Source organism: Heterodontus francisci, chromosome 41, assembly GCF_036365525.1.
Source record: "Heterodontus francisci isolate sHetFra1 chromosome 41, sHetFra1.hap1, whole genome shotgun sequence".
In the NCBI taxonomy this organism is placed as follows: Eukaryota; Metazoa; Chordata; class Chondrichthyes; order Heterodontiformes; family Heterodontidae; genus Heterodontus; species Heterodontus francisci.
In genome coordinates this window covers 11146368-11162194 of record NC_090411.1, presented here as the reverse complement: position 1 = coordinate 11162194, position 15827 = coordinate 11146368, and the positions used below count along the sequence as shown (strand labels likewise).

The 15827-nt window shown below is 54.8% G+C and overlaps 7 non-coding genes and 2 pseudogenes across 7 annotated transcripts; all 9 read left to right on the top strand.

Annotated features, from left to right (window-relative positions):
- The first annotated feature begins 283 nt into the window (after positions 1-283).
- Positions 284-467, top strand: LOC137354397 (U2 spliceosomal RNA). Its single transcript, XR_010970410.1, has one exon. It is a non-coding gene; the product is annotated as a U2 spliceosomal RNA (small nuclear RNA).
- Positions 468-856: 389 nt separating this feature from the next.
- On the top strand, positions 857-1047 carry LOC137354105 (U2 spliceosomal RNA). Its single transcript, XR_010970254.1, has one exon. It is a non-coding gene; the product is annotated as a U2 spliceosomal RNA (small nuclear RNA).
- A 388-nt stretch (positions 1048-1435) lies between these two features.
- On the top strand, positions 1436-1626 carry LOC137355213 (U2 spliceosomal RNA). Its single transcript, XR_010970849.1, has one exon. It is a non-coding gene; the product is annotated as a U2 spliceosomal RNA (small nuclear RNA).
- A 388-nt stretch (positions 1627-2014) lies between these two features.
- Positions 2015-2205, top strand: LOC137354122 (U2 spliceosomal RNA). Its single transcript, XR_010970271.1, has one exon. It is a non-coding gene; the product is annotated as a U2 spliceosomal RNA (small nuclear RNA).
- Positions 2206-2594: 389 nt separating this feature from the next.
- LOC137354074 (U2 spliceosomal RNA) lies at positions 2595-2785 on the top strand. The gene has a single exon (XR_010970223.1). It is a non-coding gene; the product is annotated as a U2 spliceosomal RNA (small nuclear RNA).
- Positions 2786-3175: 390 nt separating this feature from the next.
- LOC137353931 (U2 spliceosomal RNA) lies at positions 3176-3366 on the top strand. The gene has a single exon (XR_010970081.1). It is a non-coding gene; the product is annotated as a U2 spliceosomal RNA (small nuclear RNA).
- Positions 3367-3754: 388 nt separating this feature from the next.
- LOC137354715 (U2 spliceosomal RNA) lies at positions 3755-3901 on the top strand (annotated as a pseudogene).
- Positions 3902-9717: 5816 nt separating this feature from the next.
- Positions 9718-9905, top strand: LOC137354376 (U2 spliceosomal RNA). The gene has a single exon (XR_010970403.1). It is a non-coding gene; the product is annotated as a U2 spliceosomal RNA (small nuclear RNA).
- Positions 9906-10294: 389 nt separating this feature from the next.
- Positions 10295-10403, top strand: LOC137354566 (U2 spliceosomal RNA; annotated as a pseudogene).
- The last annotated feature ends 5424 nt before the right edge of the window (positions 10404-15827 follow it).

The following is a 15827-nucleotide window of genomic DNA, read 5'->3' as shown; positions in this document are numbered from 1 at the left end:
CCGCAGCAAAGGCTCAATGGGGAAAGACCACAGTGTAAGGTTCCCCCACCAAGCTAGACTGAGGGGCTGGATCCATGGGAAACCCCTCGAACTGTATCATTAATATTCTGAATTGCTGTAAATGTAAAACTGTAATTGACATGACAATTGAGAAACGGAAGGGTTGGGAAGAAACTCATGACAGTATTGAAGGAAACTGATCTCCCTTGCAATGTTTGTATTTTTTGGTGCTGTTTGGAAACTGTTTGGCAATGTAATTTTTACAGATTTTTATGAATAAAGTATATTTTGGAAATAAAAAAAAAAAAAAAGTATCTGTTCTTATCAGTTTAATATGTGATACGTCCCCTATCTGGGGACCAAATATTAAATTGATTTTTGGGACAGGGAGATGGAGCAGGGGCTTGCCCCGTCCACTCCATGCATCCACCTGGTATTGCAGTGTTTCCAGGAGCGGTGCAGCTTCCCCCCCTCCATGGGGGCGAGACCCCTGCTGAAAAATAGAGTTCGCAATAGTGACGGCGCTGCTGCTCGGCTGACTTTGCTGCAGTTTTCCCTGGGCGCTACGCTGCCCCCTGTTGGATTGCCCCGCAGTTGCAGGCCGCCCTTTGCTGCCCAGCGCGCGCGCGTGTCTTTGTTCCTGCGCAATGCCTCGCGCAGAAGCGCGAGGAATGGCTGCGCGTGGCATGCACGCGTGCTTTCCTTTCTGCTTGCAAGGCCCGGCAACAAAAGGAGCTCTGGCTCAAAGACCGCCCGCCGTCGCCTCTTTCGCCCGAGGCTCGCCCACCCGGCGGCTACTTTGACGTTGAGGCCGCACGCTGGGCCTGACGCGCGCAGCAAACGCAGTTTTAGGGCCATCGCTTCTCGGCCTTTTGGCTAAGATCAAGTGTAGTATCTGTCCTTATCAGTTTAATATGTGATACGTCCCCTATCTGGGGACCAAATATTAAATTGATTTTTGGGACAGGGAGATGGAGCAGGGGCTTGCCCCGTCCACTCCATGCATCCACCTGGTATTGCAGTGTTTCCAGGAGCGGTGCAGCTTCCCCCCCTCCATGGGGGCGAGACCCCTGCTGAAAAATAGAGTTCGCAATAGTGACGGCGCTGCTGCTCGGCTGACTTTGCTGCAGTTTTCTGTGGGCGCTACGCTGCCCCCTGTTGGATTGCCCCGCAGTTGCAGGCCGCCCTTTGCTGCCCAGCGCGCGCGTGTCTTTGTTCCTGCGCAATGCCCTCGCGCAGAAGCGCGAGGAATGGCTGCGCGTGGCATGCACGCGTGCTTTCCTTTCTGCTTGCAAGGCCCGGCAACAAAAGGAGCTCTGGCTCAAAGACCGCCCGCCGTCGCCTCTTTCGCCCGAGGCTCGCCCACCCGGCGGCTACTTTGACGTAGAGGCCGCACGCCGGGCCTGACGCGCGCAGCAAACGCAGTTTTAGGGCCATCGCTTCTCGGCCTTTTGGCTAAGATCAAGTGTAGTATCTGTTCTTATCAGTTTAATATCTGATACGTCCCCTATCTGGGGACCAAATATTAAATTGATTTTTGGGACAGGGAGATGGAGCAGGGGCTTGCCCCGTCCACTCCATGCATCCACCTGGTATTGCAGTGTTTCCAGGAGCGGTGCAGCTTCCCCCCTCCATGGGGGCGAGACCCCTGCTGAAAAATAGAATTCGCAATAGTGACGGCGCTGCTGCTCGGCTGACTTTGCTGCAGTTTTCCCTGGGCGCTACGCTGCCCCCTGTTGGATTGCCCCGCAGTTGCAGGCCGCCCTTTGCTGCCCAGCGCGCGCGCGTGTCTTTGTTCCTGCGCAATGCCTCGCGCAGAAGCGCGAGGAATGGCTGCGCGTGGCATGCACGCGTGCTTTCCTTTCTGCTTGCAAGGCCCGGCAACAAAAGGAGCTCTGGCTCAAAGACCGCCCGCCGTCGCCTCTTTCGCCCGAGGCTCGCCCACCCGGCGGCTACTTTGACGTAGAGGCCGCACGCCGGGCCTGACGCGCGCAGCAAACGCAGTTTTACGGCCATCGCTTCTCGGCCTTTTGGCTAAGATCAAGTGTAGTATCTGTTCTTATCAGTTAAATATGTGATACGTCCCCTATCTGGGGACCAAATATTAAATTGATTTTTGGGACAGGGAGATGGAGCAGGGGCTTGCCCCGTCCACTCCATGCATCCACCTGGTATTGCAGTGTTTCCAGGAGCGGTGCAGCTTCCCCCCCTCCATGGGGGCGAGACCCCTGCTGAAAAATAGAGTTCGCAATAGTGACGGCGCTGCTGCTCGGCTGACTTTGCTGCAGTTTTCCCTGGGCGCTACGCTGCCCCCTGTTGGATTGCCCCGCAGTTGCAGGCCGCCCTTTGCTGCCCAGCGCGCGCGCGTGTCTTTGTTCCTGCGCAATGCCTCGCGCAGAAGCGCGAGGAATGGCTGCGCGTGGCATGCACGCGTGCTTTCCTTTCTGCTTGCAAGGCCCGGCAACAAAAGGAGCTCTGGCTCAAAGACCGCCCGCCGTCGCCTCTTTCGCCCGAGGCTCGCCCACCCGGCGGCTACTTTGACGTAGAGGCCGCACGCCGGGCCTGACGCGCGCAGCAAACGCAGTTTTAGGGCCATCGCTTCTCGGCCTTTTGGCTAAGATCAAGTGTAGTATCTGTTCTTATCAGTTTAATATGTGATACGTCCCCTATCTGGGGACCAAATATTAAATTGATTTTTGGGACAGGGAGATGGAGCAGGGGCTTGCCCCGTCCACTCCATGCATCCACCTGGTATTGCAGTGTTTCCAGGAGCGGTGCAGCTTCCCCCCTCCATGGGGGCGAGACTCCTGCTGAAAAATAGAGTTCGCAATAGTGACGGCGCTGCTGCTCGGCTGACTTTGCTGCAGTTTTCCCTGGGCGCTACGCTGCCCCCTGTTGGATTGCCCCGCAGTTGCAGGCCGCCCTTTGCTGCCCAGCGCGCGCGCGCGTGTCTTTGTTTCTGCGCAATGCCTCGCGCAGAAGCGCGAGGAATGGCTGCGCGTGGCATGCACGCGTGCTTTCCTTTCTGCTTGCAAGGCCCGGCAACAAAAGGAGCTCTGGCTCAAAGACCGCCCGCCGTCGCCTCTTTCGCCCGAGGCTCGCCCACCCGGCGGCTACTTTGACGTAGAGGCCGCACGCCGGGCCTGACGCGCGCAGCAAACGCAGTTTTACGGCCATCGCTTCTCGGCCTTTTGGCTAAGATCAAGTGTAGTATCTGTTCTTATCAGTTTAATATCTGATACGTCCCCTATCTGTGGACCAAATATTAAATTGATTTTTGGGACAGGGAGATGGAGCAGGGGCTTGCCCCGTCCACTCCATGCATCCACCTGGTATTGCAGTGTTTCCAGGAGCGGTGCAGCTTCCCCCCTCCATGGGGGCGAGACCCCTGCTGAAAAATAGAGTTCGCAATAGTGACGGCGCTGCTGCTCGGCTGACTTTGCTGCAGTTTTCTGTGGGCGCTACGCTGCCCCCTGTTGGATTGCCCAGCAGTTGCAGGCCGCCCTTTGCTGCCCAGCGCGCGCGGTTGTCTTTTTTCCTGCGCAATGCCTCGCGCAGAAGCGCGAGGAATGGCTGCGCGTGGCATGCACGCGTGCTTTCCTTTCTGCTTGCAAGGCCCGGCAACAAAAGGAGCTCTGGCTCAAAGACCGCCCGCCGTCGCCTCTTTCGCCCGAGGCTCGCCCACCCGGCGGCTACTTTGACGTAGAGGCCGCACGCCGGGCCTGACGCGCGCAGCAAACGCAGTTTTAGGGCCATCGCTTCTCGGCCTTTTGGCTAAGATCAAGTGTAGTATCTGTTCTTATCAGTGGGGAAGAGACGGTCGCCCACCTCCTCCTGGAATGTGCCTTTGCAAAGCAGGTGTGGAAAGAGATGCAGTGGGTTTTGTCAAGGTTCATCCCAAGCAGCTCTGTAACACAGGAGTCTGTGCTCTACGGGCTGTTCCCAGGGACGCACACCGAGACAAACATCAACTGCTGCTGGAGGACTATCAATTCGGTGAAAGACGCCCTTTGGTCTGCCCGAAACTTGCTGGTCTTCCAGCGCAAAGAGTTGTCCACCACCGAATGTTGCAGACTGGCACATTCCAAGGTCCAGGACTACGTGCTGAGGGACGCACTAAAGCTTGGGGCAGCCGCAGCAAAGGCTCAATGGGGAAAGACCACAGTGTAAGGTTCCCCCACCAAGCTGGACTGAGGGGCTGGAACCATGGGAAGCCCCTCGAACTGTATCGTTAATATTCTCAATTGCTGTAAATGTAAAACTGTAATTGACATGACAATTGTGAAACGGAAGGGTTGGGAAGAAACTCATGACATTATTGAAAGAAACTGATCTCTTTTGCAATGTTTGTATTTTTTCGTGCTGTTTGGAAACTGTTTGGCAATGTAATTTTTACAGATTTTTATGAATAAAGTATATTTTGGAAATTAAAAAAAAAAAAAAAAATCTGTTCTTATCAGTGCTTATTTGATTGAGAAGAGACCATGATCATTGCTTTTTGATCCTGGGGAAGCTTTGAGTAAAATGGCTATAACCAATTTTCGAGCTTCGGGCCAGGGAGTGCGCAACACCGTTCGGGTGGTCGTGAAGGACAAGGAAGGAGATGCACCGGTCGATCGCACCTTCTTCATCAAGAAAATTCTCTTCGATTGCTGCGGATTTCAAGCGACGGACGTCTTCTGCCTGCAGGATTTCCCCAGCAGTGGATACTTTGACGTGACGTTCCGGAACGTGGCGGGATGCATCAAGTTCCTGAAGGCGTTCAAGGAGAAAGGGGACCGGGCACCACTGTCGATCCTCACAGCGGAGCCGCTCTTCACGCTTCCGTCACAACGGGACCGGGTGGTGACGATTCACCTCTACAACCCCCATGTTCCGGTGGTGGATGTACTCACCTTTCTCGCCAGGTACGTCGAGGTGGCCGGCAGCAGCACTGATGTCAAGGACCCCTTTGGGATCTGGACCAGCAAGCGGCAGGTCAAGGTGACCTTGAAGGTAGATCCCAGTGGAGCCATCATCCACCCTCCCTCCAGCTTCGCTATCGGGGGAAGTCGAGGCTTCTTGGTCTACGCTGGGCAGCCCAGAGTTTGTCGCACCTGTGGCAAATCTGGTCACATGGCAGCCAACTGCAGCACGGTTGTTTGCAAGAACTGCAAGGAGGAAGGCCATCAGACCAAGGACTGTAAGCAGACTAAGTGTTGCAACTTGTGCGGTGCGGCAGGCCATCTCTACAAGACCTGTCCCAAACGTTGTCAAAGCTATGCTCAGGCGGCAAGGTCCAAGGAATGGCCGGGCGAAGGTTCGACGAAGGCGTCCGCTGTTCGAAAGGAGACCAACAACCTTCTCCGCAGTGAGGAACTTCAACCTGAGAAGGAAGGGGAGGCGGCTGAAACCAACGACCCAGCACCTACCCAGCGCCCGGAAACCCCTCCCCCACAGACAGAATCAATGGAGGAGGAGGCAGCAGATGGACAAACAGGTCAGTGGCAAGTGGTCCAGAGGAGAACCACAAAGAAAAAACATCCCAAAGCCACCACCCAAACCAGTGGCAAGAGGAGGCTCTCTTCTGAATCAGACTGCAACAACTCCTCTTCACTGGACGGGGAAATGCTGGAACGACAGCCCCTTCAAAAGAGGCGGCAGAACTCCGAGATGGATGATAAAGCATCCCAGCCCCCGGGCACTGGAAGCTGTGATGGGCCCAGCGTGCCCCAACCCCAATGCCCCACACGTAACGACGTGGCCAACGCATCTCAGCTCCAGGACACCGGGAGCAAAGACACGTCTGGCGCACCTGAGCTCCGGGAGACCGGGAGCTGTGATGTTTTCGAGGAGGAACAGATGGAAGCAGCTGAGGACAACCCAATCCTCTCTGCCTACAAGACCCCCCCGATGTCACCCGAGCGGCACAAACCCTGCAGGAAAAATCAGGAGGGGTTTCTGAGCCCAACCAACGTGAAACTGCTTGCGCATACGATGGGTATGCAGGAACATCCCGAAGGGGAAGGACTGGGACTAGCGAGGACAAATGGTATGGGAAGCAACAACTAATTTTTAGTAAAAAATGGGTGTAAGAATTGCTTCCATTAATGTGCGTAGCATTAAATCGACTACGCGATGTGTTTCAACCTTGGATTACCTTGCCAAGGTCAAAGCTGACCTACTGTTTCTGCAGGAGTGTGGAATACCACACCTCAGCACCTACAGGCAGTGGTCGCGATGGTGGTCCCACGGGCCATCGATCTGGTCGGGGGGTAATGACTGCCGTTCCTCCGGCCTGGGTATTCTGCTGCGGGGAGGTAACTTCACCATCTCCGAAGTTAAGGAGGTGGTGGGCGGCCGCCTCCTCGTAGCAGACGTGATGTACAACAACGCTCCGCTCCGGTTGATCAACGTGTACGCCCCGGTACAACGCAGCGAGCGGCTGACCGTCTTCCAGCAGCTCCCACTGCTGCTGGCGACGTCCAGGCCGGTCATCCTAGGCGGTGACTTCAACTGCATCATCGATGCGGCTGGACGATCCGGCAGTGACGACAGCAAACTGGACGCTACGTCCAGATTCCTCATAGAAACAGTTAAGGATGCCAAACTGCACGACGTCTTCAGCAAACCTGCAGACGGAGCGCAGCGCAGATACACATGGTCAAGATCGGACGGGTCTGCCCGTTCCAGGATTGACTTCCTGTTTGTTTCCCGTGCTGTCACGGTCGGATCCACCGACGTCAAGCCGGTGTTCTTCTCCGACCACTGCCTCTTACTGGCCGACTGTCACTTACAGGACGACCAGCGGGTTGGCAGAGGGACGTGGAAGCTCAATGCGACACTGCTGACCCCAGAGAACGTTGAGGAACTCAAAAGGGATTACAAAGGTTGGAGGACCGTGAAACCCCTCTTTGAGTCTCCAGTTCACTGGTGGGAAGCGATAAAGGAGAACATCAAGAGGTTCTTCATCCACAAAGGTGTTCAGAAGGCGAGAGAGAGACAGAGGGAACTGTCCCGACTCCAGAAAATTATGCAAAATCTACTCCGGTTGCAGTCAATGGGGGTCGAGGTCAAGGAGGACCTCCAAGAGGTGAAGAGCCAGCAGGCCTCGCTCTTTGCCAAGGAGGCCTCCAAGATCATCTTCCGGTCCAGAGTCCGCTCCATCGAGCAGGATGAGGCATGCTCGCGTTACTTCTTCCAAAAGGTACACAGAGAGAGCTCTGTTATCAGCAGCCTGAAGGAAGAAGATGGCTCGGTAACGTCTTCGCAGTCCGACATACTAAGGATCAGCAAATCCTTTTATGCTGGGCTGTATGACGCGAAGCCCACAGACAGCAGAGCCTCCCAGTCCTTCCTGTCATCTATCACAGAGGTCTTAGATGACAGCAGGAGGGAGGGACTGGACAAGCCGCTAACTCTGGACGAGCTGACAAAGGCCGTCGAGTCTTTCGAGGCGAGTAAAACTCCCGGGAGCGATGGCTTACCGGTCGAGTTGTACTCGGCCCTGTGGGACTGGGTCGGCCCGGACCTGCTGGAAGTATACGAGAGTATGCTCCTGGCCGGTAGCATGTCAGAATCCATGAGAAAAGGCATCATCACCCTCATTTACAAGCAGAAGGGGGAGAGGGTAGAAATCAGAAATTGGCGGCCCATCTCACTGCTTAATGTTGATTACAAGATTCTGTCCAAAGTCATAGCCAGTCGAGTCAAGTCTGCTCTGGAGCTGGTGATTCACCCCGATCAGACCTGTACTGTACCCGGCAGGAAGATCTCTGATAGCCTCGCGCTACTCAGGGATACGATCGCCTACGTACGGGACAGGAGGGTGGACACCTGCCTCATCAGCCTGGACCAGGAGAAGGCTTTTGACAGGATATCGCACACCTACATGATGGACGTGCTTTCCAAAATGGGGTTTGGGGAGGGAATCTGCAATTGGATCCAACTGCTCTACACAAACATCAGTAGCGCAGTGTCAATCAACGGGTGGGAATCTGAAAGTTTCCCGATCAAATCTGGAGTCAGACAGGGCTGTCCTCTTTCCCCGGTCTTGTTTGTTTGCTGTATTGAACCCTTTGCTGAGTCTATTAGGAAGGATGCGAGCATAAGAGGGGTGACAATCCCAGGCAGTGGAGGCACTCAGGTCAAAACCTCCCTGTACATGGATGACGTCGCCGTCTTCTGCTCGGATCCGCTGTCCGTGCGCAGACTGATGAGCATCTGCGACCAGTTCGAACTGGCCTCGGGAGCCAAAGTTAACCACGGCAAGAGCGAGGCCATGTTCTTTGGGAACTGGGCTGACCGATCCTTTGTCCCCTTCACCGTCAGGTCAGATTACCTGAAGGTGCTGGGGATATGGTTCGGAAGTGCCGGGGCGTGCACCAAAACATGGGAGGAGCGAGTAGCCAAGGTACGACAAAAGTTGGGCATGTGGGGGCAGCGATCTCTCTCCATTGTGGGTAAGAACCTGGTCATCAGGTGCGAGGCGCTCACGTTGTTGCTCTACGTGGCGCAGGTCTGGCCCATACCCCACTCCTGCGCCGTGGCAGTCACCCGAGCCATTTTCCGCTTCGTCTGGGGATCTAAAATGGACCGGGTCCGGAGGGACACGATGTTCAAATCTCTGGACATGGGCGGGAAAAATGTACCCAACGTGGCCCTCATCCTGATGACCACCTTCGTGTGCGGCTGCATCAAGCTATGTGTAGATCCCCAGTACGCAAACTCCAAGTGTCACTACGTGCTGAGGTTCTATCTGTCCCCGGTGTTGCGAAGGATGGGCCTGGTCACATTGCCGCGGAACGCACCGTGCAGTTGGGCGGCGCCGTACCACCTATCCTTCGTGGAGCAGTTTCTGCGGAAAAACACCTTTGACCACCGGTCCATCAGGCAGTGGTCTGCACGGAATGTCCTCAAGGCCCTACGGGAAAAGGAAACGGTGGATCCTGTCGGATGGTTCCCCGAGCAGACCGTCAAAGTCATTTGGCGGAATGCCTCATCACCAGAACTTTCAAACAAGCACCAAGACGTAGCTTGGCTGGTGGTGAGAAGGGCCCTCCCCGTCAGGTCCTTCATGCACACCCGAAGTCTCGCCCCCTCCGCACAGTGCCCCCGCGTTGGCTGTGGTGGGGAAGAGACGGTCGCCCACCTCCTCCTGGAATGTGCCTTTGCAAAGCAGGTGTGGAAAGAGATGCAGTGGGTTTTGTCAAGGTTCATCCCAAGCAGCTCTGTAACACAGGAGTCTGTGCTCTACGGGCTGTTCCCAGGGACGCACACCGAGACAAACATCAACTGCTGCTGGAGGACTATCAATTCGGTGAAAGACGCCCTTTGGTCTGCCCGAAACTTGCTGGTCTTCCAGCGCAAAGAGTTGTCCACCACCGAATGTTGCAGACTGGCACATTCCAAGGTCCAGGACTACGTGCTGAGGGACGCACTAAAGCTTGGGGCAGCCGCAGCAAAGGCTCAATGGGGAAAGACCACAGTGTAAGGTTCCCCCACCAAGCTGGACTGAGGGGCTGGAACCATGGGAAGCCCCTCGAACTGTATCGTTAATATTCTCAATTGCTGTAAATGTAAAACTGTAATTGACATGACAATTGTGAAACGGAAGGGTTGGGAAGAAACTCATGACATTATTGAAAGAAACTGATCTCTTTTGCAATGTTTGTATTTTTTCGTGCTGTTTGGAAACTGTTTGGCAATGTAATTTTTACAGATTTTTATGAATAAAGTATATTTTGGAAATAAAAAAAAAAAAAAAAAAAAAATCTGTTCTTATCAGTTTAATATCTGATACGTCCCCTATCTGGGGACCAAATATTAAATTGATTTTTGGGACAGGGAGATGGAGCAGGGGCTTGCCCCGTCCACTCCATGCATCCACCTGGTATTGCAGTGTTTCCAGGAGCGGTGCAGCTTCCCCCCCTCCATGGGGGCGAGACCCCTGCTGAAAAATAGAGTTCGCAATAGTGACGGCGCTGCTGCTCGGCTGACTTTGCTGCAGTTTTCCCTGGGCGCTACGCTGCCCCCTGTTGGATTGCCCCGCAGTTGCAGGCCACCCTTTGCTGCCCAGCGCGCGCGCGTGTCTTTGTTCCTGCGCAATGCCTCGCGCAGAAGCGCGAGGAATGGCTGCGCGTGGCATGCACGCGTGCTTTCCTTTCTGCTTGCAAGGCCCGGCAACAAAAGGAGCTCTGGCTCAAAGACCGCCCGCCGTCGCCTCTTTCGCCCGAGGCTCGCCCACCCGGCGGCTACTTTGACGTAGAGGCCGCACGCCGGGCCTGACGCGCGCAGCAAACGCAGTTTTAGGGCCATCGCTTCTCGGCCTTTTGGCTAAGATCAAGTGTAGTATCTGTTCTTATCAGTGCTTATTTGATTGAGAAGAGACCATGATCATTGCTTTTTGATCCTGGGGAAGCTTTGAGTAAAATGGCTATAACCAATTTTCGAGCTTCGGGCCAGGGAGTGCGCAACACCGTTCGGGTGGTCGTGAAGGACAAGGAAGGAGATGCACCGGTCGATCGCACCTTCTTCATCAAGAAAATTCTCTTCGATTGCTGCGGATTTCAAGCGACGGACGTCTTCTGCCTGCAGGATTTCCCCAGCAGTGGATACTTCGACGTGACGTTCCGGAACGTGGCGGGATGCATCAAGTTCCTGAAGGCGTTCAAGGAGAAAGGGGACCGGGCGCCACTGTCGATCCTCACAGCGGAGCCGCTCTTCACGCTTCCGTCACAACGGGACCGGGTGGTGACGATTCACCTCTACAACCCCCATGTTCCGGTGGTGGATGTACTCACCTTTCTCGCCAGGTACGTCGAGGTGGCCGGCAGCAGCACTGATGTCAAGGACCCCTTTGGGATCTGGACCAGCAAGCGGCAGGTCAAGGTGACCTTGAAGGTAGATCCCAGTGGAGCCATCATCCACCCTCCCTCCAGCTTCGCTATCGGGGGAAGTCGAGGCTTCTTGGTCTACGCTGGGCAGCCCAGAGTTTGTCGCACCTGTGGCAAATCTGGTCACATGGCAGCCAACTGCAGCACGGTTGTTTGCAAGAACTGCAAGGAGGAAGGCCATCAGACCAAGGACTGTAAGCAGACTAAGTGTTGCAACTTGTGCGGTGCGGCAGGCCATCTCTACAAGACCTGTCCCAAACGTTGTCAAAGCTATGCTCAGGCGGCAAGGTCCAAGGAATGGCCGGGCGAAGGTTCGACGAAGGCGTCCGCTGTTCGAAAGGAGACCAGCAACCTTCTCCGCAGTGAGGAACTTCAACCTGAGAAGGAAGGGGAGGCGGCTGAAACCAACGACCCAGCACCTACCCAGCGCCCGGAAACCCCTCCCCCACAGACAGAATCAATGGAGGAGGAGGCAGCAGATGGACAAACAGGTCAGTGGCAAGTGGTCCAGAGGAGAACCACAAAGAAAAAACATCCCAAAGCCACCACCCAAACCAGTGGCAAGAGGAGGCTCTCTTCTGAATCAGACTGCAACAACTCCTCTTCACTGGACGGGGAAATGCTGGAACGACAGCCCCTTCAAAAGAGGCGGCAGAACTCCGAGATGGATGATAAAGCATCCCAGCCCCCGGGCACTGGAAGCTGTGATGGGCCCAGCGTGCCCCAACCCCAATGCCCCACACGTAACGACGTGGCCAACGCATCTCAGCTCCGGGACACCGGGAGCAAAGACACGTCTGGCGCACCTGAGCTCCGGGAGACCGGGAGCTGTGATGTTTTCGAGGAGGAACAGATGGAAGCAGCTGAGGACAACCCAATCCTCTCTGCCTACAAGACACCCCCGATGTCACCCGAGCGGCACAAACCCTGCAGGAAAAATCAGGAGGGGTTTCTGAGCCCAACCAACGTGAAACTGCTTGCGCATACGATGGGTATGCAGGAACATCCCGAAGGGGAAGGACTGGGACTAGCGAGGACAAATGGTATGGGAAGCAACAACTAATGTTTAGTAAAAAATGGGTGTAAGAATTGCTTCCATTAATGTGCGTAGCATTAAATCGACTACGCGATGTGTTTCAACCTTGGATTACCTTGCCAAGGTCAAAGCTGACCTACTGTTTCTGCAGGAGTGTGGAATACCACACCTCAGCACCTACAGGCAGTGGTCGCGATGGTGGTCCCACGGGCCATCGATCTGGTCGGGGGGTAATGACTGCCGTTCCTCTGGCCTGGGTATTCTGCTGCGGGGAGGTAACTTCACCATCTCCGAAGTTAAGGAGGTGGTGGGCGGCCGCCTCCTCGTAGCAGACGTGATGTACAACAACGCTCCGCTCCGGTTGATCAACGTGTACGCCCCGGTACAACGCAGCGAGCGGCTGACCGTCTTCCAGCAGCTCCCACTGCTGCTGGCGACGTCCAGGCCGGTCATCCTCGGCGGTGACTTCAACTGCATCATCGATGCGGCTGGACGATCCGGCAGTGACGACAGCAAACTGGACGCTACGTCCAGATTCCTAGTAGAAACAGTTAAGGATGCCAAACTGCACGACGTCTTCAGCAAACCTGCAGACGGAGCGCAGCGCAGATACACATGGTCAAGATCGGACGGGTCTGCCCGTTCCAGGATTGACTTCCTGTTTGTTTCCCGTGCTGTCACGGTCGGATCCACCGACGTCAAGCCGGTGTTCTTCTCCGACCACTGCCTCTTACTGGCCGACTGTCACTTACAGGACGACCAGCGGGTTGGCAGAGGGACGTGGAAGCTCAATGCGACACTGCTGACCCCAGAGAACGTTGAGGAACTCAAAAGGGATTACAAAGGTTGGAGGACCGTGAAACCCCTCTTTGAGTCTCCAGTTCACTGGTGGGAAGCGATTAAGGAGAACATCAAGAGGTTCTTCATCCACAAAGGTGTTCAGAAGGCGAGAGAGAGACAGAGGGAACTGTCCCGACTCCAGAAAATTATGCAAAATCTACTCCGGTTGCAGTCAATGGGGGTCGAGGTCAAGGAGGACCTCCAAGAGGTGAAGAGCCAGCAGGCCTCGCTCTTTGCCAAGGAGGCCTCCAAGATCATCTTCCGGTCCAGAGTCCGCTCCATCGAGCAGGATGAGACGTGCTCGCGTTACTTCTTCCAAAAGGTACACAGAGAGAGCTCTGTTATCAGCAGCCTGAAGGAAGAAGATGGCTCGGTAACGTCTTCGCAGTCCGACATACTAAGGATCAGCAAATCCTTTTATGCTGGGCTGTATGACGCGAAGCCCACAGACAGCAGAGCCTCCCAGTCCTTCCTGTCATCTATCACGGAGGTCTTAGATGACAGCAGGAGGGAGGGACTGGACAAGCCGCTAACTCTGGACGAGCTGACAAAGGCCGTCGAGTCTTTCGAGGCGAGTAAAACTCCCGGGAGCGACGGCTTACCGGTCGAGTTGTACTCGGCCCTGTGGGACTGGGTCGGCCCGGACCTGCTGGAAGTATACGAGAGTATGCTCCTGGCCGGTAGCATGTCAGAATCCATGAGAAAAGGCATCATCACCCTCATTTACAAGCAGAAGGGGGAGAGGGTAGAAATCAGAAATTGGCGGCCCATCTCACTGCTTAATGTTGATTACAAGATTCTGTCCAAAGTCATAGCCAGTCGAGTCAAGTCTGCTCTGGAGCTGGTGATTCACCCCGATCAGACCTGTACTGTACCCGGCAGGAAGATCTCTGATAGCCTCGCGCTACTCAGGGATACGATCGCCTACGTACGGGACAGGAGGGTGGACACCTGCCTCATCAGCCTGGACCAGGAGAAGGCTTTTGACAGGATATCGCACACCTACATGATGGACGTGCTTTCCAAAATGGGGTTTGGGGAGGGAATCTGCAATTGGATCCAACTGCTCTACACAAACATCAGTAGCGCAGTGTCAATCAACGGGTGGGAATCTGAAAGTTTCCCGATCAAATCTGGAGTCAGACAGGGCTGTCCTCTGTCCCCGGTCTTGTTTGTTTGCTGTTTTGAACCCTTTGCTGAGTCTATTAGGAAGGATGCGAGCATAAGAGGGGTGACAATCCCAGGCAGCGGAGGCACTCAGGTCAAAACCTCCCTGTACATGGATGACGTCGCCGTTTTCTGCTCGGATCCGCTGTCCGTGCGCAGACTGATGAGCATCTGCGACCAGTTCGAACTGGCCTCGGGAGCCAAAGTTAACCACGGCAAGAGCGAGGCCATGTTCTTTGGGAACTGGGCTGACCGATCCTTTGTCCCCTTCACCGTCAGGTCAGATTACCTGAAGGTGCTGGGGATATGGTTCGGAAGGGCCGGGGCGTGCACCAAAACATGGGAGGAGCGAGTAGCCAAGGTACGACAAAAGTTGGGCATGTGGGGGCAGCGATCTCTCTCCATTGTGGGTAAGAACCTGGTCATCAGGTGCGAGGCGCTCACGTTGTTGCTCTACGTGGCGCAGGTCTGGCCCATACCCCACTCCTGCGCCGTGGCAGTCACCCGAGCCATTTTCCGCTTCGTCTGGGGATCTAAAATGGACCGGGTCCGGAGGGACACGATGTTCAAATCTCTGGACATGGGCGGGAAAAATGTACCCAACGTGGCCCTCATCCTGATGACCACCTTCGTGTGCGGCTGCATCAAGCTATGTGTAGATCCCCAGTACGCAAACTCCAAGTGTCACTACGTGCTGAGGTTCTATCTGTCCCCGGTGTTGCGAAGGATGGGCCTGGTCACATTGCCGCGGAACGCTCCGTGCAGTTGGGACGTGCCGTACCACCTATCCTTCGTGGAGCAGTTTCTGCGGAAAAACACCTTTGACCACCGGTCCATCAGGCAGTGGTCTGCACGGAATGTCCTCAAGGCCCTACGGGAAAAGGAAACGGTGGATCCTGTCGGATGGTTCCCCGAGCAGACCGTCAAAGTCATTTGGCGGAATGCCTCATCACCAGAACTTTCAAACAAGCACCAAGACGTAGCTTGGCTGGTGGTGAGAAGGGCCCTCCCCGTCAGATCCTTCATGCACACCCGAAGTCTCGCCCCCTCCGCACAGTGCCCCCGCGTTGGCTGTGGTGGGGAAGAGACGGTCGCCCACCTCCTCCTGGAATGTGGCTTTGCAAAGCAGGTGTGGAAAGAGATGCAGTGGTTTTTGTCAAGGTTCGTCCCAAGCAGCTCTGTAACACAGGAGTCTGTGCTCTACGGGCTGTTCCCAGGGACGCACACCGAGACAAACATCAACTGCTGCTGGAGGACTATCAATTCGGTGAAAGACGCCCTTTGGTCTGCCCGAAACTTGCTGGTCTTCCAGCGCAAAGAGTTGTCCACCACCGAATGTTGCAGACTGGCACATTCCAAGGTCCAGGACTACGTGCTGAGGGACGCACTAAAGCTTGGGGCAGCCGCAGCAAAGGCTCAATGGGGAAAGACCACAGTGTAAGGTTCCCCCACCAAGCTAGACTGAGGGGCTGGATCCATGGGAAACCCCTCGAACTGTATCATTAATATTCTGAATTGCTGTAAATGTAAAACTGTAATTGACATGACAATTGAGAAACGGAAGGGTTGGGAAGAAACTCATGACAGTATTGAAGGAAACTGATCTCCCTTGCAATGTTTGTATTTTTTGGTGCTGTTTGGAAACTGTTTGGCAATGTAATTTTTACAGATTTTTATGAATAAAGTATATTTTGGAAATAAAAAAAAAAAAAAAAAAAGTATCTGTTCTTATCAGTGCTTATTTGATTGAGAAAAGACCATGATCATTGCCTTTTGATCCTGGGGAAGCTTTGAGTGAAATGGCTATAACCAATTTTCGAGCTTCGGGCCAGGGAGTGCGCAACACCGTTCGGGTGGTCGTGAAGGACAAGGAAGGAGATGCACCGGTCGATCGCACCTTCTTCATCAAG